The sequence below is a fragment of the Accipiter gentilis genome, chromosome 8 (genome assembly GCF_929443795.1).
Source record: "Accipiter gentilis chromosome 8, bAccGen1.1, whole genome shotgun sequence".
Lineage (NCBI taxonomy): Eukaryota > Metazoa > Chordata > Aves > Accipitriformes > Accipitridae > Astur > Astur gentilis.
This window is the reverse complement of record NC_064887.1, coordinates 43,365,573-43,391,957: the sequence shown is the minus strand read 5'-3', so window position 1 is coordinate 43,391,957 and position 26,385 is coordinate 43,365,573. Positions and strand designations below refer to the sequence as shown.

Below are 26,385 nucleotides of genomic sequence, written 5' to 3'. Positions count from 1 at the left end.
AAAGAGGGAAAAAAGCTAGAAAACGGACCGTGTAAGAGTAATTTTAAAAATATCTCACTCCTAATGCGAATGTACAAGTTGCAAAATCAGATCTGGCCTGAAGCCAGCGTTAGGACTGTGGGCCCTGGGGATGGTGGAAGGATGTTCCTTTTCCCAACACCTCCCCTGTCCTGCTCAGGTGACAGTGTGGAGATGACAGCCCTTTCTCATGGCTCCGGGGAGCAGTCAGCAAGTGAGATTGACATCCTGCTAATGTTCTCCAAAAGCTTTTTTTTTCCCCAACTTATCCCCTTCAGACAAAATAAATCTATTTTTAAATGTATAGAATAGTTTGGGGTTTTTTTTTTAGCCCTGAAGGCTTTTTGTCCATTTCTGCCTCATCTGCTATTAGAAAAATGCACAAGGTTTAAATGTTTCTCGTGTATTTTAACCCTCTGCAGCTTGTCCTCAGATTTTTCTGCTGCAGTTTTGAAACTACAGAAGAATTGCTCGGTAGACATAATGCAGAAACTGCTTTTAGGAGGTTATTCCTGCTGTAGTCATGGTTATTCTCATTTCCTCCAGTCTAAGGGTAACTTCTTTTTTTTTTTTTTTTTTCTGGCAAAGGATCAGTGTTTATGCTCAATAAATCATGACGTATCATGGCTTCTCTTTTCAGTTACTTGCTATGAATTATAGTACAATTCCCAAACACAAATGTTGTGAATTTAATGTTACTATGCAACTTTCGGGGGGGGCGGGGGGGAGAAGCCTGAGTGACTCTTTTTCTTTTCCTGTTTTTAAAGATGATCCTTAGTTAAGGCCAAGAAATATGACTTTTTTTGCTTTTAACTTTGGAATTATGTCGATAAGTGTAATCTTAGCAGTGCTAGGATGCTCTTCTGGGCGGTGTAGGATTGAAGTGTGTGTGCACAGTGGTGCTGGGTGTCTGAGGAGATAGCTCCAGGTAATGCCTTTCCAATGATCAAAAGGATCTGGTATAATTTTCAAGGAGCATCACACTCTTTGCGTCTTGGGCAAAATGTTGGGAAACCGTTTTTCCTGTAACCCATGAGTATTGTGAGCGCCTGTGATGGAATCTGACGGAAAGCTTGTGTTATGCTAGCGTCAGGCAGGTTTAATTGCAGCTAATCCTGATTAAACATTGTCGTCATTCCCACTGTTGAATCGTGTAGAGTTAACGCTGTTGATCTTGACCCGTTGTCTTCCATCCTTGTAAGATATTGACTGGTAAATCATGAAACAAAAGTGGTGCTGATCATCTGGAAGGTTATAAAATAAGTTTTTGCAAAGTATGTGTTAAAGCTAGTAAATGAAAGTGGAACGTGTCTCCTGGTACCAGCATGTCTTCTGCATAAGGGCTGGAACTGTAGCTTAGAAATGGGGGAATAAACATTCAGTAAGTCATATTCTTTATATGAGATTTTTGAAGGTATCGGCTTTGAAAAGAAAGGATGAGAAGAATGTACTAAAACAAAGAAATATTATCTGACAGTTGAGAGTGGGTTGGTGTTGTGTCAGACTAAGAGCAGAATGAAGTTTGGAGATGGAACTGTGCAAGACTGGAAATTCATGTGTTGATGGTCTTTAAACTGTGTTTTTTCATGTGGTCAGGGGATTGCTAAGCTTAATTTCATTGGTTTGGTTTGTTGGTTTCTTGGGTGTTTGTTGGTAAAGAAGGAACACAAGAAACGTATAAATGAAGAGGGCCCTTCATCTTGTGCTCTAATCACTGTCTTGAGTCAGGTGAAGGTAACTGCAGGTAGGATGGGATTAGATGCTGCTTGGTACAATGATTTACTGTTGGTTTGGGTTTTTTTGTTACGGATGGGACCTGGAGATTGTTTTCAGGTGAATGTGACTGTAAGAAAAGCTCTCAGAGAGGGATGGAAAAGTTCTTGGAAAGAAACTAACCTCTCATCATGTCTTTCTCTTCCAATTTATAACCTGTGCTGCTTTGCCTACAAATGGTTTCCACAACTGTTTGTTTTTCAGAATATGGGTATCTGTCCATCAGTAGACCTGTAAGTGCTGTCAGTTTGGATCAAGTGTGTTTAATTTGAGGTGGGACTGTGCAGCATGCCAGTATTTTGGGGAAATGAACAGACGAGTCAAATGTAGTAGACGTTCAGGCACAGTCAGCAGTGCGAACATGGGTATCTTTTTATCTCAAGTTTCTCCTGCAGCCTGTTTTACTAAGTTGCGTTTGGCTTCTAGCGCTCCTGCATCCATCTGAAAGAGCTGCTTCAGGCTGTACTGTGCGTTCCCTGCTCGTTTGAATGAATTCATGTTTCCTGGTGCTGTGATGCTGGTTGTGTCGGGAAGCGAGCTATAGAAAGCGCGTCCCTGGGAAGAGCTGCAGGAACAACGGGTGGGTTTCTCTAATTCTGTTTTGGGGAGGCCGCAGACTGTTCTTTGCATGTTAAAGTGTAAATCCCACCCTGCGCTCTGAAGGGGCTTGCTGCAAATATCTTTCTGGGAAAGGCAACAAATTCCAGTGTTTTCTCCAGATTTACACTGCAGAGGTGCAATGCCAAATTGGTTTGTCAGTACTCCAATATATGGCCCCTTGTAGAAACTTGTTGAGCTTAGAGCATTTGCTTTAAAGACTGATCTATTAGTGCATGTGATAAATAGCAGATACACTTTGTAAAGACATCGACAGAAATATATGCAGCATTTTTGACATAGGATAGTGGGGTGAAAAAAGGATTTCACATTTGTTAGTACAGATATAACAGGAGCTGTTGCAAGTGACAGCAGTAGCTCTGTGCTCACAGCATACCAATGCAGATGGAACTGGTTGGTTGCCAGATATTAGTCATGGGGCACACCTACTTTGGAAGAGTAGCCTGTGGGTTTAGAGAAGTAATTATTTTCTAACAGCCCTGTGGGGCACTAGCAATTCAGCTTATGGAGGACAAGGAAGGGCTTGCTCCAGAATGTTAGTTAAAAAATTGTGTGCATATGAGCTGCAGCTGGTGACGACTTGACTAGAATTTAATTTGTCCAGGCATTGTTCATTACAGGCATCGTGGAAGACACGAGCTTTTGAAGGCTGAAACAATTGCTGACCTGATACAGCTTTTGTGGCTAATTGCAGTGGAAGTCGGATCACGAGAGCTGTGGTGGGCAGCCTTTCAACTTGTGCAGGGAAGAAGCTGAACTGCTCCGATTTCAGACCTTCTGGTAGATCATCCGCCTTAGCCCTTCATCTTGCAGAGCTGGCTGCTTGTAGCAATTAAAGGCTTTCTGTGTTAGGGACCTTAGGGTGAGCGACCGAGAGCAGCTCTAACTAAACTGCAGTGCTTGCAAGGGTCAATATTAAGCTTAAAGAAGTCAGTGCTTCTGACTGATCACAAAATTCTTCTTTCTATGGTTGCTAATTAGATGGTTAACATGCTTTGCCTTATTATCCCACCCTCAGCTTTTCTTTCTGGGGATCTAGGTTGACACTTTCTAGAGGCTCCTAAGGAGCAGTTAACTCTTATGTTTCTTAAGTCATCTAAACCCAACCTGCTCTTTCGGTGTATGTTTGTGCAAAGTATTTGTGGTGCATATGTGTGAAAAACAAAATTATATGCTCTAGACTTAACATTTTTTTTAGAAGTACATATGATGTTGACTCAATGTTACATCACATTTTTCTATTTCTTTTGGTTTACGGATATTTCTGGGGACAGTTCCAGCATAGACTGGCTGTAGCTGTGACTTCTGAAGGACTGTGTTGCCAATCTGTTGACAGAAGGCAAGGTTTTTGTCAGGATAGAGGGAATAGATGCTTTCCTACTTGCTGGTGAAGAATATCTTTGTCATAAGTCAGGTAAGACTATTTTGCCTATTCCAGCAGGGCAGCAAGTGGGCTACAGGGCAGTGACTTTAGTTTCATTTTAGTAATCTCAGCAACTCCATGGGTTATGTATAAGGAAAGCCCATTAATGCCAGTAGACCCTGGCTTTGCTGGAGAGGGTTCTGCACCCTCTTGCAAAACTTCTTAAAAATCTGTGATATTTTTTTTTTTAAGAAGTGTGAAAAATGCTGGTTTCGTGTTATCTGGAAATAGTTCTCACCTTTGGAATAATATTGTTCAGCAGCACTGGAGAGGCATAGTGCTCAAAATAGCAGCAGCTGCCATAGGCCAGGATGGAGCAGAGTCGAGTGAGTTGTGTTGTCAGTCATGGGAACATAAATCCAATTCCACCTGCAGATGAGCATTCCTGAAATAGAAGAGGGTTGTCAACTAACAGGGGAGATGTATTGTGTGCATCTCTTTGGTGCACTGATACTGCGCTCCCTTCGTACTGCATTAAGGAAAAAAAAAAATTAAAAGTTGCTGTGGTTTAGCTGTAGCTCAAGAGAGTAACCACTTCCTACTCTGTTCAGTAAATAACTGCTGGGAGAGGTTGTTTGGCTAATAACTGTGTACGCTGTTATTTTGTAGGTGCAATACAATCTGTCTGCAGGCAAACCACCCTGATTAAAAAGTGTGCTGCTCCCTAATTTTCAGAGGGCATTTCTGCTAGCCTGGGGAAGATGTGAGTGTCTCTGGGGTGCGGAAGAGCACTTGGGGAAGGTTGGTGGAGGGGCAGGAAATCTTGTTTCAGGCTTAACAAAGCTAAGTGCTAGTGGTGTAGGAAATTTGTTAACACCCTGAGCCAAGGGAGGGGCCACAGGCTGGCAGGAGGGTTGCCGCTGCTGGAGGTAATAAAGTTCATTGTCTTTCTGAATTTTTAGCCGTGAGGATCCTGGTGAGTGCTCGTGAGGCATTTCAGGTTCAAAGTTCTCTTGTGTGCAGGCATTTTTCCTGTAGTTTAAGAAGCCAATGAGTCTCTGGTGCAGCTGTTTTTCTTTTAAGAGCTTCCTGAATCTGCTAGCTTTCTGCATTTAACTGTTTTTCCTTGATTTAATCATGCCATCCTTGAAACTATTGTCCCCTGCATAAATAAAGCCTTCCTCCATATTTTCCATGTGCAGACTGCTGTGATACACTGTAATTACGGGTTCAAATTCCTGCAGGGACTGATTGTATTGATGTAACCCAGGTGCTAATGCCTGTGGATCAGGTTTTGGACTGCCAGGCAGAGCAATGCAGTGGGCTTCTGTTGAGAAGTTGTCCAAATGCTACTTGAATTTTTTTAAGTGCATACAAGGCAAAAGTTAATCAAATGCAGTGTTTTTGGTTTTTTTTGTTTTTTTTTTAATTACTGCAAAAGGGCTTTATCTTGGCTCTGAGTTTCTCTCCATCTTTCTCTTGCTGGCTGCTTGCTTGCTGTGAAAGATATTGCACTGTAAATTCCCATTCCTTCAGACGCAAGAAGTGAGGGACCTGCTGGCTTAACCAGTAGCCTTATGCTGATTAAAAATAAAATGTAATGGCTGGGTAGAAAGAAGGATGTTCTTGGACACTTTCCACTTAATCCTATAACAGTATTTGAGAGGCTTTTGTCCACAGCTTCTGTATTTCTTCTGCTTAATGTTCTTCAGCTTGCTTGCAGGTAGCATCTAACTAGGAGTATTTCCTCTTAGAAGTGCTCGGAGCACTGGGCATCCATAAATTGTAGAATACTTAAAACTTTTTATTCTACATTTTCACATAGTAAACACTTCATTCTGGGGCCTGTATAGTTATGTAGACCAAACTTAAGTGAGATTATCAAGGTAAAAAGCCATTTTCACTAGCAGTGTTTAATTTTGCCTAAGAATAATAGATGATGAAAGTTGTCAGTGCTCTTGCTTCTTATACCTTCCTTCCAGGATAGTGCTGTTATCCTTATTAGCATCCTAATTTAAAGGGTTGTTGTGGAACTAGTTGTTGGAGTAGAAAGTTAAGGAGCAGGTGAACCTGTCATATATTCTCATACTTGTCCCTAAAACCTGCGTGCTTTTCTGTTAGACTGTAGGAAATGAGCATGATAAAGAATTCAGGGAGCAGAGAGCTTGCTGGCAGACTTGTCGCCAAGTGCTCTTTTCAAGGTTTTGCGAGCTGTGTAAATGTGATAGAAGAGAATGAATTTGTAAGTGAGAGCTCATAAATTCATGACCTCTTTCACCCTCGCACCCAGAGCTGGCGAGTACCTCTCTCTGCAAATGTGAATTTGCTTGTTTCTTTGCATGATCAGTTTTACAGAAGATTCAGCTGTAATCCATTTCTATAAATATTATTAGTTTGCTTTCCTGGCTTATGTGACACTGAAACAGATCTCATTAGGAGTGGGCTTTCTGGAGCATCTGAAGGCTTTTTCAGTTTCCTACCAATAGTGGTTGCTGCTCTGATCTTAGGAGGTTTGTTCATGCAATTCAGACTTCATTAGCTAGTCTGAGTGAGGACAACCATGCTACTGTACGTAGGTGCTAAGAAGAGAGTTGAAATTGCATTGCCGCAAGTCAGCTTGTGTCTTGGGATGCTGCGGACTCCTGCTGTCGTCTTCTGTGCGGTGTGAACCATACTTGGTGTTTCAGTGGTGGAAGGGACTTCTCTCTGAGCTCCTGCCAAAGTTGGTCCATCGTGGGGGATGCAGGTTCAGAGGATCTTCGTTAGTCCAGCGGCAGATCAACAACTTGCTTTTCAACATGCTCAGCAGGTTTATAAGGCCCTATATACCTGTACGGTTTTGGTTTTGCATTGTGGCTGTGGGTGAAGGGGGTGATGTTTGTTCCTGGTGGCTACAAAGGCAGAGCAGTAGTGATGCTCTGTCTCTGGGACAACAGATTTCAAGAACTTCCCAGGTCTCTGACTGCAGATTTTGAGAAGCATCAACATGATTATAATGAGGCAGTTGAGATTTTTTTTCAGCAGCAGATTAGTAGGGAAGCAAACAATTGCTGCTTAAGAGGCTTTTGATAAAAGATACCAAACAAGGGCAAAGTGTTATTCGGATACGTCTTTCTAAGTATGTTTTTTTAAAAAAGGCCTATTTCTGTGATGCTCTCAAGCACAGCAGAGCTTTGTTATATGAGTAGGTTTGCTATAAATACAGGGGCTGGAGATTAAGAACAAATGGTTAACAGCTCTGTTAAAAACCAATGAACATACATTTTGGTTTTGGAAACTGTAATACATGTGGTGCCATCTCGTAATCCTAAGTAATTTTTCTTAATATTTCAGAGTGTGAAGGTGCGTGTTGAAAGCCCTGCAGTTTGGTTGTCTGCTGCTGCAGCTCAGCTGGGCAGGGATGGTGCTGTGCCGTGTCGCATTGGGCTTTTGTCCTTGTGTTCATGGAAAGATGGCGAGTCCCGCGTGGCTGGCGGGAGATGCTTGGTTTTGTGGAGGCATCTTCTGGCAGAGCACACCACATTTACAGCTGGGTACAGGGCCTGGGGTTACTGCGTGATGGACAGAGCGATGTTTTGGCTTCAGGAAGTGAAGACAGATATGGTTGCTGACGTGCTGCTGCTTTTTTCATAGTCTTCTGGACTTTTTTTACACTTAGATTTGTTTAGAACCTGTCTTTGAACACTAGGTCTGTTTTAACAGTTGTTTTTTTTTTGGTGGGGGTGAAGTGATAAAGATACTTGAAAGATTTAGTGAGGATGATGCAGACTTTCTCCATGCTCATCCATGGAGTGTACATACCTGTGGTAGCAAAGAAAAAGAATGATTTAGATCGATTTAAAATGATCTGGCTTAGTTCTGTTTTATTTCACATGTTATCTCGTCAGGCTCCAGCTGCAGCAACCTCGCCTGTCCTTGCTTACAGTGGCAGGTTTGGAGGCTTTCTCAGGAGGGGGCTCGAGGCAGACATCCCTCCTGGACAGAGGCGCATGGAAGGAGGGTCTGGGAACCTCGTGCCTATTTGGCAGCTGAGGGGTTTTGCTTTCAGCAGTTGTCTCTGGATTTTAGCCCAGAGAGTACAGTTGATACAAAAGGGAACAAATACCTCTCTGTTCCAGTACGCAGGCTGGTAGATATTGTTGCCTCGTGGGGTGGACTGGAGTAAGTCTAGCGGGTGTCTTAATGCAGCAGATTTCTTGGAAGGGTAAGAGAACTTGACGTTTTGCATGTCGTCTTAGCAGTGCCTGTGTTTGTCTGACAGTCAGGTTGGAGCCAGAGCAGCTGATGATGCTTAGGAGCTGCAGGTAGGAGACCAGCGCTGGTACATGGCTGGACTGCACGGTGCACATGCCGTAAGTGTGCCTAGAGCCTGCCTGTCCCCATCCAAGTGTGTAGCACAGGACATCTGGCATCAATTGCACAGGGCAGATGTGCCGCACAGGCAGTGGACAGTTAACGCACCTCCATTTCTATCTCGGGCTCTTGCGGGACTCCCAAGCGCGCTGCTTTATCGCAGAATAGGGTCCTACAGGTGCACCTTGGTGTTGCTTTGTCCTGGCAACCTAACCAGGCAAGTTATGGGGTTGATAGATTTTAAGTTTGCATCTTTCAGACTACGTAACTCTGCAGTCTTTGTGGCAAGCAAGCTCACAACGCTGCCACTGCTGCTTCTCGTCTTTAATGGCAGCAGCAGCTTAAAACTCCCTCGTGTGTGAGCACGTCTGACCTTGCTGCCTTCAGCATGCTGGAGCGAAGGCTTTTGCTGTTTCGATGAGAGATGAGAGAGGTTTGAAGAACAAATAGATGACTCTTTTTCTAATTTATATTGTTTCCTGCGAAGCTGTCCCTTCTGCAGGGGAAACACGGTAGAGCCATAACAGGAACAAGCAAACATCCCGCGCTTCCTGGTGACTGTAATGACTCTGCTGACTTGAAATGCATCATTGCTTTAGTCTATCGCTAGCTGACTTTTATCTAGGGTGTTTTTTACTGTTAATGATTAGACATTAAACAGTTCCCTCTAGAAACAAGCTATGTAGCTACTTGCCCTCGCAGAGCTTGCAGCATCTGTTTTAGTGCTGTTGCCATGAAAACAGGCCAAGCACCAGCAGCAGCCCTGTTATTGCCCTGTGGCCCCTTGCAGCACCAGCCCTAGTTACCCGATTGTTTTTATCACACCTTAAAGGAAACCCAAGCTTGCAAAAGCTTTACCTAAAATAATAACGTTCATATTCTCTACTCCCTGTGTGCTTTCTTCCGTTAAATGTTCTAGTGTGAATTGGGTGTTTTTCTTCTAATAGCTAGAGAGGGTTTCATCTAGGGTCAAGCCTTGGAGGGGTCTTGGTAGCCTTCTGTTTGCAGGGGTTGACTGGCTGTTGGAAATGCTGAGGTGACTGCCTGTCACCATGAATTAAATACTAAAGTCATATCTGGAGCTTCAGACACAATGCAATGTAAACGTACACACGACTAGGATATTTACCCTTAAGCCAATGACAAATCTTGCCTGACATTGGTAGAGCCAGGGTTTTATCAGAAGTGTTTTCAAAGGTATAAATTAAACATTGTGAAGGTTCCTGAAGAAAGGCTTATTAGTAAATCACAGCTCTGTAACAGGGTCCTAGACACATGCCCACCTCTAGTTCTGGTTTTTTTTATGTTGTATTTAAAAAAAAAAAAAAACAAAATACAAGAAAAAAAGCCCTGTCGAGGTCTAAAACTTGTTGGGCTGTGTGTGTGAGGGTGGTGTTATGGCTGTAGCTGCAATGAGGACATGGGGGAAAGCGTTGGGATTTTTGCACAGCTGCTTTTGTGTCCTGTCATCATCACTTCTGCTCTGCTCGGTGGTGTTTATGGGGCCAGGGCTCCTTAGGTCCAGCTTGGTAAACCTGTACCTAAGATTTCCTCGGTTTGCTACTGATTCTTCATGATGGGTCCAAATTCCACATTTTCTTTTGCAGATTTCATTATCTGCCGCTTGACAAAGGAATATAATGCAGCAATTTTCCTAACCTAAATAGTGATTCTGAATGACTGTATTTCCAGCTCCCCTGTAACTTGTACTTAATTTAAGTGTGTGGGCTTTTTAATTTGATCGTTGTGGGGAGGAACAAAAAATGAAATGCTGCAGGTAGGCCTTCCTCTTCCCTTTCTTCAGTTAAATCCGTCTTTGTCATTCTTTTTCTCTTTGACTTCCATGAGTTGCTCGGGCTATTTTTCTCTAGTTTCTTTTGTTGTAGCTTCTGTATCGCGGTCTTACATCTTTAGAAATATATAATGCGTGTATGTGACTGCTTCCTTGCCTTCACAGCATCATTGTTGTCAGCATATGACAAATAACATGCGATTGATGGCTGACTAAGCATTCTGAATATTTCTTCATTCTTTGTGTGCCTAATATTTTTTTTCTTGTGCATAGGGAGGCATGAGTGGATGGCATCTCTTGTGCCGATGGAGCCATCTTCAGACTCGGATACGAAATTGCACTGAGTACAGACAGGTGCTCTGCCTGCCTGGCAGGAGCCAGCCTTAAAGCTGGGCAACCATCATAGCTGTGAAGCTGCTAATCATTGAATCCATGTGACATGTCCCTCATACTTATTGGATGACTTTAAATAGTTCTGTAATAGCCAGGTCTAGCCTGGTTTCAAGCAGGGAGAAAACAGTGCCTGTGTTTGTCAGTGTAAAAAGGGTCTTTGTAGCCATATGGCTACTATGTCTGCCTTCGTTAAATGAAAAAAAAAAAAAAAAAAGGTGTGAGGTGCTTCAGCTGGCTGGATCAAAGCCTGATGTTTAGAGTAGCAGGCATTCCCTGCAGGAACGTTTTAATTGCTGAAAACTCTCTCCATTTCCTTTTTTAGGAGAGCAGTCCTTTTTTAAGCCAGAGAGCGCATCTGCCTTTGTGCTGAAGAAGGTGGTGTGAACACTCTCTGACCAGGTATGTTTATGCAGCAGTACACCACAAAGCCATCCAAACCATCCCTCCTGCCTCACAGTTAATTTTCCACATCTTTGTATCCTTGACTCCCCAAACCAGGGGTATCTTACCAGGTGAGTAGTGTGAATGCACTAGCAGCACACTCAGAATCCACTTAAGAGACAGTTTGACCAAAGTAAGTGTCTAAAATTGCCCGAAGGTCACACAGAAACCTAACATGTAGCTGTTGCTTGTAAGTTGGAATGCTTATTCTGAATTACATTCTCTTTCTGTGATGACTGTTACCATATCACAGTATCACCACTCTGTAGATGGTATAATATTCTCAGGGGTAGACACAGTTGTGCCATGCATTATCTGCCATACAATTCCAGGTGAAAAGATTTTAAGTTTTGATAGGATGATATAAAGGTACCATCAAGGTTATTAGTTAAAACTGACCTACCTTAAGAGCAGCTCTTCCAAAAGGCACTCACGCTTCCTTCCCCAAAGCAATATATCAGGCAGGGGAATGTTAGCAGAGTTGCTTGTTGCCTCTGACTTGCCTCTTGGGCAGAAATTAGTTTTGAAGATGCCAACAGCGTGTTGGTCTTCAGCATCCTTCTGTGGGGCTGGTTTTGGAGTCTCCAAGAGAGGGCAGTGTGTCCCTGGCAGCTGAGCCGTACAGCATCGCTGCCAGGCTTGTGTGCTAAGAAACAGCATTGGTCTCCAGAATGCTGAGAGAGCGTTAAGTCCTTAAAACCATTTGAAATGAGTAATTGACTGGCAGGCTCATTAGCAAATGTATTAGGAGCTGTATATCATCATGTGACTCTTGGTCCTTTCCCCAGACTGTGGCAGGGATACAGCAGCGCTTCCTCTTGCCTCACTTTCCTAAAAAATGTCCCATCTGTCCCACTTGCGTCATTTTGCCCTACTTTTTGCACTTGGTGTCTCCTCCAAGAGGGGAACGATGTTCATGGGATCAGCATAGAGCTTTGCTGTGAGTCAGAGTCAACTGGAGACTTAATTAAAAACATAAGGAATCGGGGAGAAAAACAAAAAAAGGAAAACTAATGGAGGTTGTTATATTGTAATATTTTGCCTTGGGGCACCAAACAGGAAATGCTTATGCCAGTCTCCATCGCAAAAGCAAATCTTTGTTCACTAAAGAGGAAGATTTTTATTGAAGTATGGAAGCATACATCATTCCCCAGCCCAGTGTGCTTTTTGTCCTTTTTAAGCTGTTCCTGCAGCAGGGCCTGTGAAAGACTTGTCACTGCTAGGTTTGGCTTCTGTTTTCAGGACCTGTTTGTGAACCCTTTTGTTTTGTTCAGCTCTGTGTGGTGAATAACCAGCAGTTCTCTGCTGCTAGCGAGGACTCTCACAGCACCTATCAGTTATTTAGGAAGCAGTTTTTAATGCTGTCAGTTTTTGCCCAGTTCCTAAAGTTATGTGAAATCACCTTTATTGGTGACTTATATCTTGAAGAAGTGAGGCTGCCCTGGCCTAGTAATCACTGATATATCAAGAGCACCCTGTTTCCCAGGTTCATTAAGGCATTTGGTTTTTTTACTAATTGACTGTATAAAATTGCTTGATAGCCCCTAGAAGATAGGGCACTTGTATAACATGAAAGTACATTGAAATAACCTCAAAAGTTGCTTCGAGATAAAAATGTATCCCAGGAGAAACATCCATGTTTAAAACAAAACTATTAACCTTGCTTCTAAATCCTTCCTCAAGACATTTTTCTTCTTTCCCTTCTTCCTTGCTGTAATGGCAGAATGAGGTGAACTTCACCCATCGGTATGAAAGGGGGAAAGATCCCCTCCCTGGGGAGCGCTTTATTGCTACCTTGCAAGCAATGCTAGTTTGTCATTGTTTTTTTGTGTGGTGTTTTTATTGATTTGAAGTCAACAGCCTGTTGATGCTTAGTATTTGTTTTACTGGAACAGTTTCTGAATTAATTGGTGCAACCTATGAAAACAGCTATACTTTATGCTGTTCAGCTGCTTGTCATAATATTTAAAAGCAAATGCCTGCACACTTTTATAATGGCACTTTAAGAATTATAAACCTCAGCATCCCATCTGTGTTTCACTCTGGTATTTACAGTGTAATGAATTCTCCCTTGCTGCTTCAGCTGGATACTCTTTCACCTCCTCTTCCTGTTTCAAGCAGTTGTTAAGTTGGTGTACATTTTAAAATTCCTCCAATTTTTAGGAAGTTGTCAGCGACATAAAAGAACTTCTTGTATTGCTTATTTGCCTGGCAGAGGCATTGAGCTAATCTAATTATGTTAAACCTAAGCATCCCTAGAGTAAAGAAGTGTATTGTCACTGGTTTGATCTGTTTATAACAGCTGGAGGCATTTGCTAAAACTGGAACTTTTTTTTTTTTGAGGAATAAACTTTCTCTACAAACATTTTTTGCTGCAGCCATACAGATTTTTTTTGTTGCTATTCTTAATCTGTCCTCTAAAAGGAGGAAAAGGTGATTTTTTGGATGAAAGTAAGTTGGAAAGTCCAGAAACTTATCTAGGCTATCTCCTAGCAAAAGAAGGCTGTTGCTATAGCACATTTTTGTTCCGTTAGTGTTTGTACATTTTGAAATTTAATTTTCCAAACAGCTTCAGGAAATTGGCATCCCATAAGTAAAATTTTTAAAAATAGCTTTGTTACTGTTGAAGTAGGTCCTGTTATTTCCATGGACTGCTGTCCTGAGTGTATTACTGGCTCTCTAAAATCTTAGAAGTGTTTAACAAGATACTGCTAAGCAGAGTTGTAAACCCAAATATTTACTGAGGAATTAGTTTGTCCTGTTTCTTTAAAGAATGAACTCTTGCAAATGGAATGCTGCTGTCTACGACGTTTATTTTAAACTTTTTCCTCTTTTGCTCAGAGGAAAAACAAAGCCTGAGTAGGAGTGTGTGATTGTGTAGTAACTGTCCTTCTGAATACCCCAGACTGCTCAGAGACCACTCCACTTGCTGCAGAATGGCTGGGTAGGTAAATACGGTGCTCATGTACCATGCTGCGCTGCTCTGTGCTAGGCATCCTTGTTCACCTCTGCTCCTTTTCCTTAGATCGATGAGTGTTTAAGGCATTTCATGCTTCAACTTCAGTTATGAAGTTCTTTTTTCTTCCCCCCCCCCCCCCCCCTTTTACAGGGCTGTGTCGTCTAGTGTTGCACCTTACCCCATGTAAAACCACTCGTGCATAGATGCCTTTGTGCACGAAGCTGGGGTGCCGGGCTGCTCTCTGTCCTCCAGCAGCACAGCTGCTAGCAGTGCTTTCTGTTGCTCTGCTCAGAGACCCCAAAGGAGCTGAGCTTCACAGGAGCAGCTGCTGGTCACACTTTGCCTTTGGAGGGACTTTAAAGTGACAAGTGTAGTAGCATGGGTCCTGTCAGATGGTTTCTGTAGCTTTCAAGCTTGAAGCATAGATCCCTTGAGGTGTGAAGCACTGCAGGACATAGGGAAGGCCCTTTTTGCTTGTCTCTCCTCCAAGCCTTCCCTTTTTAGGACTTAAAAAATGTTCCAGAACAAGTTGCCAGAACAGACTTCCTAGCAACTTCACAATTAGCGACTTGCTTCCAAAAGCAAATGTGCACTGGCTGTGGCAGCTGTTACTTAGCAAAAATCCTGGGCTGTGTGCTGGAAAATGGCAGGAGTTCTGTGGACAAGGAAAAAAGAATCTGCTCATCCCTTGGAGGAATTAATGGGGAAAAGTTAAACTTTACAAGCTCTTTCTTTACCATGGATATTTTGCATTGGTTGTCCAGATGCAATTGTTTGATAGTGATTTACTATTTATAGGTATATATTTTTAGAGACATGACAAAGTCTACCTCTGGACCAAGATCTTTTTCCTATTATTAGAGTACTAAGTAGCAGAATTAAACCCAGCATTGGTTATCCCATTAAGGTTATTTAATTTTGAGTGCCATCTGAGCAACTTCACCTTCAGTAATGCGTTTCTCTCCCTTTAACTTCACTAACATGTCAGCACTGGGGGAACCTGAACTTCTGGTGTGGGTCTGCACCCTACTTGCCCAGAGTGAGATGATGTGCCATGCTGCATAGCAGGTCATTACCTCATAATTGCAGCACTGCTCTGAATCACAGTCTCGTGCTGATGCATCTCGGTGTCGGTTCGTTATCTGTCGGTCAGCAGTACCTGCCAGGAATGCTTTAATTTAGCCCTGTGGTACAGCATGTAACAGTTCCCAAGTTCCTTGATTAGGGATCCATCAGGCATCTTAAAAGGAGCCTTTTGCGATTTGGCAGCTTCATTTTCCATGAGCTGTTCTGTTACCTAATGGTTGCATCGTCCACTGGGCCAGGGGGGCCTGAGCTCCATACCAGCCCCACTGCTGAGCTGCCGCAGCAGGCTGTATCACACTGCTTTTATCAGGAGCAGGACTCCCTTCTGGAATGAGAATGTCAAGGCTGTTCTGCACAAATAGTATGCTGACTGGCTCTGTTTTTTTTAAAATGCATGGCTCTTTAGTGCTCACAATCCTTGATAGCAAAACGAGCAGACTGCAGGCTGGAGTTAGTCTTTAGAGCCTGTGCAAATACAGTTTTTTCTAGTTCTCACTTTAAAACTCCAAGTCAGATTGTCAAGAACATTGCACATTGACCTTCATTTGCAAAGGTGGTAGGATTGGTGTCTTGTTCATCGTATGAATGCAGTGTCTTTTACGCTTTGCCATGTATTCAAGCATTCCTTAAAAGTCCTGAGGACTAGTAGCACAATCTGCAGGCACTTGCTACAGAAGGATGAGTCTTTGAATCTTGTATTCCTAAGCTCTCTCTAATCTTTTCATAGAACTTTTTATTAATCACAGTTGGAATAATTGATAGCATTGGCTGCCTGCCCGCTCCACAATCTGCCGGATCTTGGAGTGTCCGAGGGAAGTATAGCAAGTTCCTCCTGCCGGTGAGCTGGATGATCCCCGTGGAAAGGCTCTTCTGCAGAGACTGCCTCCCACAGAGTTCCTGGCACTGCAGGTTTTCTGGTGGGCTGGAATGGATGATCTGGCTTCCTTCGAGCCTTGCCCTGACTTTGAGGGAACGTTGGCAGCTGCAGGCTCTGGCCCTGGGAGATGCTTTGCATTACCAACTGTTGCTGCTTCCAGTTAGTTCGGAAAGGAATTCCCCTCCTTGCTGCCCATACTCACTTCAAGGTATCTCTTAAAGAGCTGGTACTTGTATTGCTAGCTGCTTGCACGTCACAGAGCAGGCTTGAGCAAGGGGTTTTGGCCTGCACCATAAACAGGACGTAGGTCAAGAAGGTCCAAATACAACAAGTTTTTTTTTCCAAGCCTGTTGGTGTGACAAATTCCAACAATGAGTAGCTGTTTCTAATGAGAATGGTAGAACCACTCCGAGTCTTGCACGACGACTTTCGGATTCTTTGTTCAGGCTTTGTTGCCAGCAAGTGCTAGTGTGCAATATCCGCCTGGAGGAAATTGCAGCCTGCTTATCGACCATGTAGGAAACGGTACAAGTGGGAGATAGGGGAGTGTTCACTGTGAGTGTGGCTGTCCATGCACAGAGAGGTATGTGCTAAATAGTGAATGATGTACTTAACGTACTGGAGACCAGCTGACTTACTGAAGACCTTTCGCCATCTGGGAAGTGCCGGCCAGTGTAACCTGATGAATGGCAGAAGGAGCACGTCCAGTTAGTTTACCTCCTTGGCTCTAGTAGTCTTGTTTTTGATGTCAGTAAACAGGAGTGTGTGTGGTCACACTTCGCTTGGCAAGCTTGGTCATGCTGCTGGATATCGTGTTCTTTACCTTTGCACTGGGAGAAGCGTGGAAGGAAGGAGGGGGCAGAGTTTATTCCAGCACACTGAGGTCAGGCTTGTTTTCCCTCTCTGAGCAAGAACAGACCAGCCCCTGGAGTCAGATTCTGCAAGCCTGTAAACAAAAGGCTCACTTCTGCGGAAAGCCAAAGATGGTACTGTCTTCATCTGGAAAGTTGTTGGGTTGTTTTTTCCCTGCTGCAAACTGTTCCATGTGTATTAACTTGCAGTTCAAAAGTCTGTGCAGGAGAAATGCTGATGTTCATCAGGCATAGTTTGGGGTCTCTGCGAAGCTGGCACTGATTGCAAACCGGAGTGTGGGGGAAGCTGGGAGAATCCCAGGCAAGAGGCTGTTCCTGCAGCAGTGCTGGCTCATGCAGAGTTTGACTCCAGCCTAACAGGTAGCTTTCTAGCAAAGGGCCTGCCTACAGGCATGTCTTCTGCCCAACTTACTTTGCAGAGGCCATAAACCAGTACTGCAGAGATAGACTGTCTGGGATGATGATGTGTTAAATGTCCTTGTCAAACTTGTAGGTGTGTTGCAGGGAGAGCGGTGCTCTTGGTGGTGTTATTCCCACCTGCTGCATGGGAGCTGCTCAGGGGCTGCCTTCAGCTGCAGAGACTTCTGCTATGGTTCTGGAATAGTCCCGAAATAGTAGTGACAGCAGAAAACCTACGCAGCTCTTAAAATGGTGACCGATTTTAAAAATAAAAAAATAAAAAAATTTGGCAGTCCAGAAGTCCCTGTCTTGATTTTAAGAGGAAAGAAAAGCAATCAAGACAGGTGCATTGACAAAGCTCAAGGAAGAACACCACAAATAAAAATATAGAATGTCTGTATTGTTATTTCAGGTTTTCACTTTAGTTACAGCTTCAAGACTTCATTTAGTCAAAAGGTAGATTAGATTTTGGGTGGCTTGTCTTTAAATGAGGCATTGAGCTCTCTCCTGCAGCTTGGCGGTGGTGGCTGATTCCTGTAGCAGCTTGGCATTTATCAGCTCTTACAGAGCACCAGCGGCATTTAAACAACTGCACATACTTCATGGGGCCAAGCTACTTGCTATTTAAATCTGTTTGCAATTTAGAAGCCGTAATTATTTTTTCATGCTGTGAAATCACGTATAGCTGGAAGAGTTGGGAGGCGATGGAGTGGGGACTGCAGCTGAAGGCTGGCTCAGTGCAGCCTGTGATTTATGGGGCCAAGTTCATCTTTTTCAGCGATTAGCAGGGTATTGGGCAAGTAATCTTGATTTATTTCCCTTAGAAAAGGCACACCATCCTGTATGGAAAGGGCTGAAGAGCATATTGACTTACTGAGGGCTGAAATTCCTCCAGACTGCTCATCGCACCCCCTTTCTGTAGAGGGTTATTAAGCTGTGCTGCAGGGAGAGACAGGAACTGTGATGGAAATGCCGCCTTGGAGGCAGAGCAAGGGGATCCCAGAAAGTGCTGCTCCTGAGGACATGTTTTCCCATGTTCTTGGTGGCCTTTCTTGCCTGCAGGACCTTTCAGATGCTGCAGCACTTGTTTTTTCAGCTCCACAGACCTGTGCATGCTCCTTGCCAATCTCCCATGCTGTATTTTGGGAGGGCTGTGCCGCTCGGTCAACAAATTTCCCTGAATTACAGTCCCTTTGGGTTTATTACTGAATTCTGAACGGGGATCAGGCAGGCCTGTGCTGCTTCAACAGGAATGATTGCAATGAGCGAGGCCCCAGCTTTGGCATTTGCTATTTTGGGCCAGGAGGAAGGCGCAGGCTCCTCTCCACCTGCTCTCCCTGGGTGCAGCTCCCCTCCAGCTAAAGCCTAGGCAGGGTCCAGGGGCTCGATGCTGTGGAAAGCTTCACTTGAGGAGGGGGAACGTGAGAAAGCAGCAAGTAGTCTGCTGATCTGGAGGGATGGATCAGCAGTGGTGGACTAGGAGCCGTTCAGAGGCTGACTGCAAACCTGGTGCCGTTTGCTCTGTCTCTGAAGTGTTTACACTTCTACCCCATGCTCCTTTTTGGTCTCTTGGTCTCCTAACCTAACACAAATTCTTCTGTTTCATAGTAAGGCTTTTTCTCTTGCTATCACCTTCATATTTTTGTGGATAGCTGGCATTTGCCACTCTTGTTTGGAATATGGTATTTGTGGGAATTGCTATTCTCAAAAAAAAATAATTAAAAAAATTGATTTTAAAATGATTGTTTTGGCAAGAGGGCTATTCCTCTCCCCTTGATTTACTGAAATCTGAAGAAGATGGAGGTGAAAGAGGCAAGGCGAGCTGTGGCCTAAAACCCAGTGGAGAGTAAATGACGTGGGTTTTACTCCTTTTAAAAAAAAAATTAAAAAAAATTGTTTGTGTTCAGACAGTAAGTGGAGAAAACAAGCAGGGTTGGATTTCAGCTCAGATGGATTCTTGGAATGAATCCATAGCTCTCGCTCACAACAGCTTTGACTTCAGTGTGGTAAGTGGCTGACCGGAGGAGGGTTGAGCAATGTCTTACTGGTAAGCAGGAAGGAGGACGTCCTGCGGAGCCGTGTAACGTGGGGTGGCAGGGGAGCATCCCAACATGCGAGCAAGCTAAACATTGCTTGGTTTTTGTCAGGGTGTTTTTAATTGTTTTCTTAAGGGCAGCTCATTCCTAGACCATTTTTTTTCTGCTTCTTTCTTGAAAACTAAACCTGCCAGTATGTCTGTGTTTACCCAGAGGACTCTGCTGGCTTCTTTGCTAAAATGCTGCTATGCACCATTCCTCCCCCAAAATACAAAGGTGCAAACACCTCTCCCTCTCCCACTATGGGGACTTAGGCTCGACATCTGTTGACTGTAGTTCAGTAGTTAGACTGCAGTGAAATCTAGAGCAGAGTATTTAAGTGAACTCTCATCCAGTAGTTGAAGCATTAGTTATCTCCAGTTTCAGATGCCACACATTCACATTCAGTGTCTGAAATACACAGTGTGACCTCCAGGTCATGTGTGTTATTTATAAAAACAAATGAGAATGGGTTCCCTGTCAATGTGTCTGTTGTATGCAACAAAATAAAGATGTGCTTGGAAACACTGTAAAATTCAAACAAAACAATGTTAATTTCAAAACATACCTGTGACATGTAGTTCTTTGGTATGGAAAATTGATATTGGTAAAACCAGACAACTGGAGTGAATGCAGTGCCTTCCTTATTACACTAATTATTGAAGTAAATATTGCTATGATTAAATTGAAGTCAGTGAAGTAAAAATATATTATTCCAAATTATAACTTCGTTAATAATGCACCTTCTGTTTAGTAGATCAGTGATAGATCTCCTGAATTCTCGTTTCCTTTCCAGAAGGAATCGTAACTGGGATCCCTGGCAGCAAGCGCACCCTACGAGACGGTAGCCGAAACTGCTCCACTGCAGTAAGAAGGTAAGCAAGAAGAACTCTATCCTTGTGAAACTTGCAGTATCGTTTCATTATTAATTTACCTTCCACTGATGGTTAAGTTTTGCCTGCTACAGTGGGAAGATGCTGCAGCAGATAATACTGTTGTGTTTGCCCAACTACATCAGCTATTCCGAGGTGCTCTTCTGATTTGACTCTTCATGCTCCTGCTGGTCTGAGACAAAGGCTGGTGATTACTTGCTGCCCACGTGGAGCAACGTTCTGCTTGTTATGTAACAGTAATCCACCTCCTTAATTAGGGTAGAAGATCTATAGATTCCAAAGAAGACATGTCCCTCTTAGTCAGAAGGCGTGAGGTGTGTGTGGGAGCCTTTGTTCTTGTTGGGAGCCAAGGGAAGCAGCAGGCTTTAACTGCTGTAGCTGGATGATGAAGTTCAGTTTCCTTTTTTATCTAGCCTTTGCTGGAACATATGTATGTGTTAACCAGTAGCACACGAACAGGAGGTACTGCAAATGATGGCTTTTTAATTCTGTATAATAGCATTTTTTTCTCTATGCTGGAATGTTACATTCTGCAAATGACCTGTCTTCTCCCTGCCCTCTAAGCAGAATGGTCAAGGGTAGAGGCAGGAGATTCAACACGTGATTTAAGGTGCGTGCCTCACTTGTCCTGTGCTGTTGTCTCTCATATTTGGCTTCGCATTGATCCCACTGAAGCTGTTACTTTCTGGAAGTATGCGATAACCGTAATGATTTTTATCCATTCTGCTGAGGACAGCTCTTGCAAATCACCTGGTATTCCATTACAGTTATTAAATCATCAGTTCTAATCTTCCCTGTACAAACAATCAACACTAAAACATTGTCTGGTAATGCTGACTAACAAATTCTGTAATTAGTAATCTCCAGTTAATGAAGCAGCTTGGTGATTAAAGCCTCATGACTTTTCTATAGAAGAAATAAGTTAAATATCAGTTGTGCTATTTTAAATTGCACTGGAGCTTGTGTGATCTCAGAGCACAGAATAAATCAGTAGCATTGTTCTAAAAGTTTTAGACCGGTTTGTCCATTTTGTTGATATGTTCTCTGTGTGCCCCAAATACAGTATGTAAATTTGATTTAAAGTGGAACGATGCCTGTAGCTGTAGTTCACCCTCTAGCAAGCTTCACTGACTTGCATAAAGAGTAGAGGCCACATTGGACAAGTGAACTTTAGTGTGCTTGAAGGAAATGACAGTGAGATTAAGCACAGTGTTTGGTCTGCACCGACTTCCTAGAAACAGCATTGGACGAGCGTATTTCCACTGCTTCCTTTTCCAAAATAGTTTCTGCAGTTTTTCACGGAACCTTGTCTTCACATATCTTTTTCTTCCGAGGTCTTGAATCTCGACTGCCATACGGACGGCAGTTCTGTGGCACCGCACATGACGTGATGCGGTTGGGTCTAACCACATCCCATTTGTCCATCATCGCCCTGCTGGTCACCAGATGCTGACTTAAGTGCAGCTGCTTATACGAAATAGTTAGAAATCTTTTGAGTAGGCTTTAAAGAAATTATATCTATTGCTGCTTGGAACACTTAAATAGCTGAAAATTTCACAGTGGAATATGGATTGCAGTACATGGGTGTTGGTGTCCCCTTTCTCTGGTCACCTCCATCTTTGTCATGTAATACTTGGCATGAGTGCTTTCCGTGGAGCCTCAAAAGTCCCATTGTGCATCAGCAGTCCTTTTGTGAAATCCTATATTTCCTGTCCCATGTGTGAAATACCAGCAAGGTAAAGGAACTTAAGCTTGGTGAGATGACAAACCCATAGCTGAGAATAGAGTATCTTGCTCACATACTTCTGTTGTCCTAGAGATGGATTATCTTTAGATCAAGGGTGCTGTATTTCAAAGAAGAGAAGGAGTGTTGCTTGCTTCTATTAGTGTACCCATTGGAACTGAAGGGGCAGGAGTCTGAGCACGTATTTCAAACCTCCCTGTTTTTGGGAGGCGTTTGACATCCCCACTGGGGCTCTGGGGAGAAGTGGGTCAGGCTGATGCTGCTTTGGGGCAGGAAGAAAAGTTGGACAGATGACCAACGGTTGCTGTTCTGCTGCAGTCGCTCAGAAGCGTTGAGATCTATGTGACTCCAAAGCCAGTGGTTCTGTGTTTCTGTGTGTGTCACAGCAAGGCTTTTGGAGGTGGGAACGGTGGCTAAATACACACACACACCTTTGTGCCTTTTGGGTGTCAGTTCGGTGGGAAAAACTGCATCTAGAGTAACTGCCTGCAGTGAGCTGGTCTGAACTGCAGAGGTCTCTGTTAAGCCACCTAAGCCTCTGGAGTATTTTAAATTTGAAAGCTGTTGTTATGCTGTGGCCTTTTAATATTAAATAATGTATATACATTTTAATAAAGAGGCTGTCGTGCTACCATTGCTTTAACTGCAGCTACAGCTAACAGTGCAGTCCAGCCAGCACAGTGGAGCAAGGCACTGCAGAGGAGACAACTCCTTGCAGAACTCCCTGGAGCACTTGGAAGAGTCAGCTTAGGCTTTGCAAGGAGGAGAATGGCTTTTCTTGCTGCTCTTAGGATCTTAGCACTGATCTTAGCTCTGCAGAGCAGTCCCGATCCAGAGATGCCTACAAAAAGCGAGGTTTCTGCCACCTCGCCGTCACAGAGGTGGGTGTCAGCAGATGGCAGCACCCTGCCCCGCACCGGCTGTTATTTCTGGCCGGGAGATTCCTTGGTCCCCTGGATTCAACACCACAGTCTAGACTTACTGACAGACAGGATTCTTCTCCTGTTAGGTAAGCAAGATGTAGACGCCCATTATGCAAATTCCCAGCCATAGTGTCCCTCTGTAACATTTTTCAAATTGTCTAAATAAGGTGCTGTTTCATACAAAAATTTGTAGCAAGGCTTTTGGGTAGCTTTCAGCTGCCTTGCCCTCTAGGCATGATTTTTTCCTTGAAGATAGCTAATCAGTGCAGCCTGAGTGCTTTTTGCCCTTAGCAGCTGTCCAGAAGTGGAACAGGAGGCAGAGGCAGGCTGCATAAAGGGCTAATGTTGTTCAAGTAAGAAACTTAACGGCCAGTAGCTCTTGTCCCTGTCACTCCAGGGCTGTCCATGCAGGCTTCTACATGGATTCTATTAAGTACAACCTCATTACACAGACTTAACAGGCATTTTTTTGGTTTCTGAGCAGTGTTAAGTGTACATCGCAGAGAAGAGAAGGGTTAGAGGGTACAGCAACCCAGTGCCTTTCCCCATCAGACTGTCAGATCTGGACAGAGGTGTTGCCCTGTTCAGTGGCTTGTGTGACTCATGCCTGTTGTGTCCTAGGCTGAAGGAGGTGGGAATTGATCATGACTGACTGTTCAAAGTGGCTGGAAATGTCTGTGGCATTTTTACTTTTTCTTTTTTTTACAGAGAAATTAAATGAGCCTTTCAGGCCTGATGACTACTGAGTTACTCTTGCAGCTGTAGACCAGAGAGGCTCTTGTCATGTACTTGTATGAGCACTACTTTCTGAGCGCTTAGTATTTCTTCAAATCTTTTATAATGTGGTTCTGTAACTAATATCTGTCCTTCTGCCCCCAGTCTGAAGTTGCTTTAGACTCTTCAAGCCTCAGAGCACACAGTTTGACACAAATAGCTGGGGAGCGATGACTGGAGGCTTAATAAGATGCTCGTTGGGTCAGTATCTGGCAGCCAACCAACAAGGCAGATTTTCAAATTGCTGTTAGTACTGCATGGTGATCACATCTCTTCTCAAGAAAACATTGGAAAGCTTCCTAATCTTGAATTCACTGCACAGGCACGTGATTTTCTGGGAATTAGCTTGAATGCACTGCAGAATAGTTCATAAATACCTACATGGCCTAATATTAGATAATGGAAAAACAAGTACAGCAGGGGTTTTGTCGGTTTTCTTCATGGTGGCCCTGCAGCCGGCCCTGGTGGCCTCTCTATTTATACCAGCAGCTGCCAGCTTTGATGATGTTTCTATTCCTCACCTAAGAGAGAAAAAAAGCCTGTATTTTTTAAATTGCAGTGTTACTCCTGTTTTACTGAGTATTTGATTTGGGGCATAGTTAATTCTTTAAAGAGTTTTTTAAGCTATTTTCAGGGGAAACAATAACACACTATACTCTGTGGTGTCTGCAAAGCTGTAGTGTTCAAGCTGATGTTGACAGCCAGGAGTAAGACTTTGTCCTTTGCTGCCCTCGCAGTGCTGGGTGGGACTCTCCTTTCCCGTCATTTGGGCTGATCCCATCCCTTCCTGCATGGGAAGGCTGTCCTTCAGCCTCCTCCTGCACTAAGCCCTGAAACGTGCTCTGCACATTACAGCTTATTGCAGTCCCCAATTACTGTCCATGACACGCGATACGATCTTTCATCTGCAGCTTCCCAATACATCTGTGCTCTCGGTGACTTGCATGAGTTAAAACGTCTGTCTGCTTCCAGCAGCATTATATAAACCATCTCCAGCTTGCCTTCTCATTTTGAAAGTGTATTTTAACATTTCTGCTTTAAGATCTGAGATAATGAAAGGGGGTGAGCGTTGCTGAGTCAGTTCTTGCTGGCTCTGGTTTTTGTCCTTCCTGCCCTCCCACACCATCCACCTGCGCACCGAGCTAACCTTCAGCAGCGACAGCCCCCATGGGCTTTCCTCCGAACAGCTAGCAGTAAACAGAACCTGGTTTCCTATGCTCCTGCTCCTTGGCCCGAGATAACAATCTAGGTTTTTTGCAAGGGCTGTGGCTGAGGAGGTTGGACAGCTGGGAAGGAAAAAAGGGGTCCCTGAAAGTTTGGGCAAGCTGCTGCTCTGTCCTGCCTTTGCCAAACTGGCAAACAGCCAGGGTAGTTAAATCAGGCTTTCCTTTGAAACACTGAAACTCTGGGTAAACATGAATATATCCTTATGGTCGTTTCCAGCTGCAGAGCTGAGGTTTCATTGTTTGATGGTATTGTATGCAACCCGGAGGTGCTCGATGCTGTCGTCTGCTGACCCAAGAGCTGACCGAGTTAGTCACACGACTGAGCAAACCTGACATTTGTTTTGGCATGTGAGATGCTGATGGGCATGCAAGACATTACCCACCGCTGTTTAATGAGTTGGTAGGGTGGCATCTATGGTGCAGGCGATGTAAATATCGGATTTGGTTTTGTTTTTTTAGAAAACCATTGTGCTCTAGCACTGCTCACGGTATCGCACGTAGTCAGTGAGCCTCAGAACTGGCCTGTGATAAACCAGGTTTGTCTGGCTTGTAGTAAGTTCTTTGAAGTTTAAAGCTGCCTAAGCACTTTTCTATCGATGTGCAAAAATGCTTACTGTGATTTTTAAACTAAACCTTTTATTTTCTGGTGAGATAGGAAGACCTGGTTGTGGGCTAACTGGAAGAACAGTTCAGTCCTGTGTGAACTTGTAGACAAGACAGGGAAACAATCTGTTCTGCTGTGAAATTTGGTCTGTTTGAAATGCAAATCACTGAGAGTGTACAGGGGATTTAGGTGAATAATCCAACTGTCAATTGTTTCTATAATTGATTTCTAACTTTCTAGTGTGAAAGCCCTCAATCTCTTACCTGAATCTCGTTGAATTTGTGCTTTCAAGTTGCAGAACAGAGTTGCATAGGCATATTCTCATTAAACAGGTTTGCTTGTTCTTTATCTAGTTTTTCTAAGTATAGATATATGTAAAAGTGCCTGAACAGCACTATCTTTACATATTTCCAGCTGGTTTCCCATCCCAGCACAGGGTGCACATACAGCTGCTCTCTTGCTGCCGTCTGGACAGGCTTGCATTCCTCAGCCCTGAGGCCAGCATTCCTCTGCTCCTCTGCACCAGCTCATTTGTTTAGTATTTGTTTAAATTTTGAATCCCAGAACTGTCTCCAGATCACTTAAGCTACCAGACACCTTTATTAGTTGTACATACAACCCCCACCCTCTGGCACTTTAAATCTTGTTCATACTTATTAAAATAAAATGGATATTGGCAACTTTCAGTTGCTTGTTCCTGTACTTAACTGGAATTAATCTGGAATCCCCAAATGCCATTTGATTGAGTAAAGGCAGTTGCAGTTTGCTTATTAGGCACTCAGCTATTTCAGTTAAAAATGTGAGAGGAAAGTTGCTTTTTTTTTTCCAGTCTTGATGGCAGCTTGGACTGGAGAAACCTCCTCTGTTTTGGGTTTCTCCTTCTCTCCTCAGTGTACGCAGGAGCTCGTATGTGAGCTATTCTTTCCTTAGAATTCAGCTCTTCTGCCAGTCTAGCCCAGAGAGACTCACAGTGTTATTGTCACGCCCTCCCAGCTGTACAAGGCCACGTGGAAAATGTGCGTGCAAAAGTGTCTAGAAGGAACCAATTTAGTCAGTAATTAGTTTGGGTGCCATGCTTCTAAACCTGAAGTGCATCTCTGCTTTCTGCCTATTGCTTTTCTCAGCTTATTATTGGTAACTGTTTGATGGAAATGGATAATCCACATCCATCAGGTCAGACCAACCTTTGGGGGAAAAACAAA

At 43.6% G+C, this 26,385-nt stretch overlaps 1 protein-coding gene across 6 annotated transcripts in view; it reads left to right on the top strand.

The window, feature by feature from the left end:
• GNG7 (G protein subunit gamma 7) overlaps positions 1 to 26,385 on the top strand; it is a 79,491-nt gene that overhangs the window by 5,196 nt on the left and 47,910 nt on the right. For 2 of the 6 annotated variants that reach the window (XM_049807856.1, XM_049807858.1), the window contains exons 2-4: positions 2,218 to 2,371; positions 10,633 to 10,709; positions 19,816 to 19,894. The gene's annotated coding sequence lies outside the window, so the exon portion shown is untranslated. The remainder of the gene's footprint in view (positions 1 to 2,217; positions 2,372 to 10,632; positions 10,710 to 19,815; positions 19,895 to 26,385) is intronic. The other 4 variants (XM_049807855.1, XM_049807857.1, XM_049807859.1 and 1 more) reach the window with 3 other exon arrangements.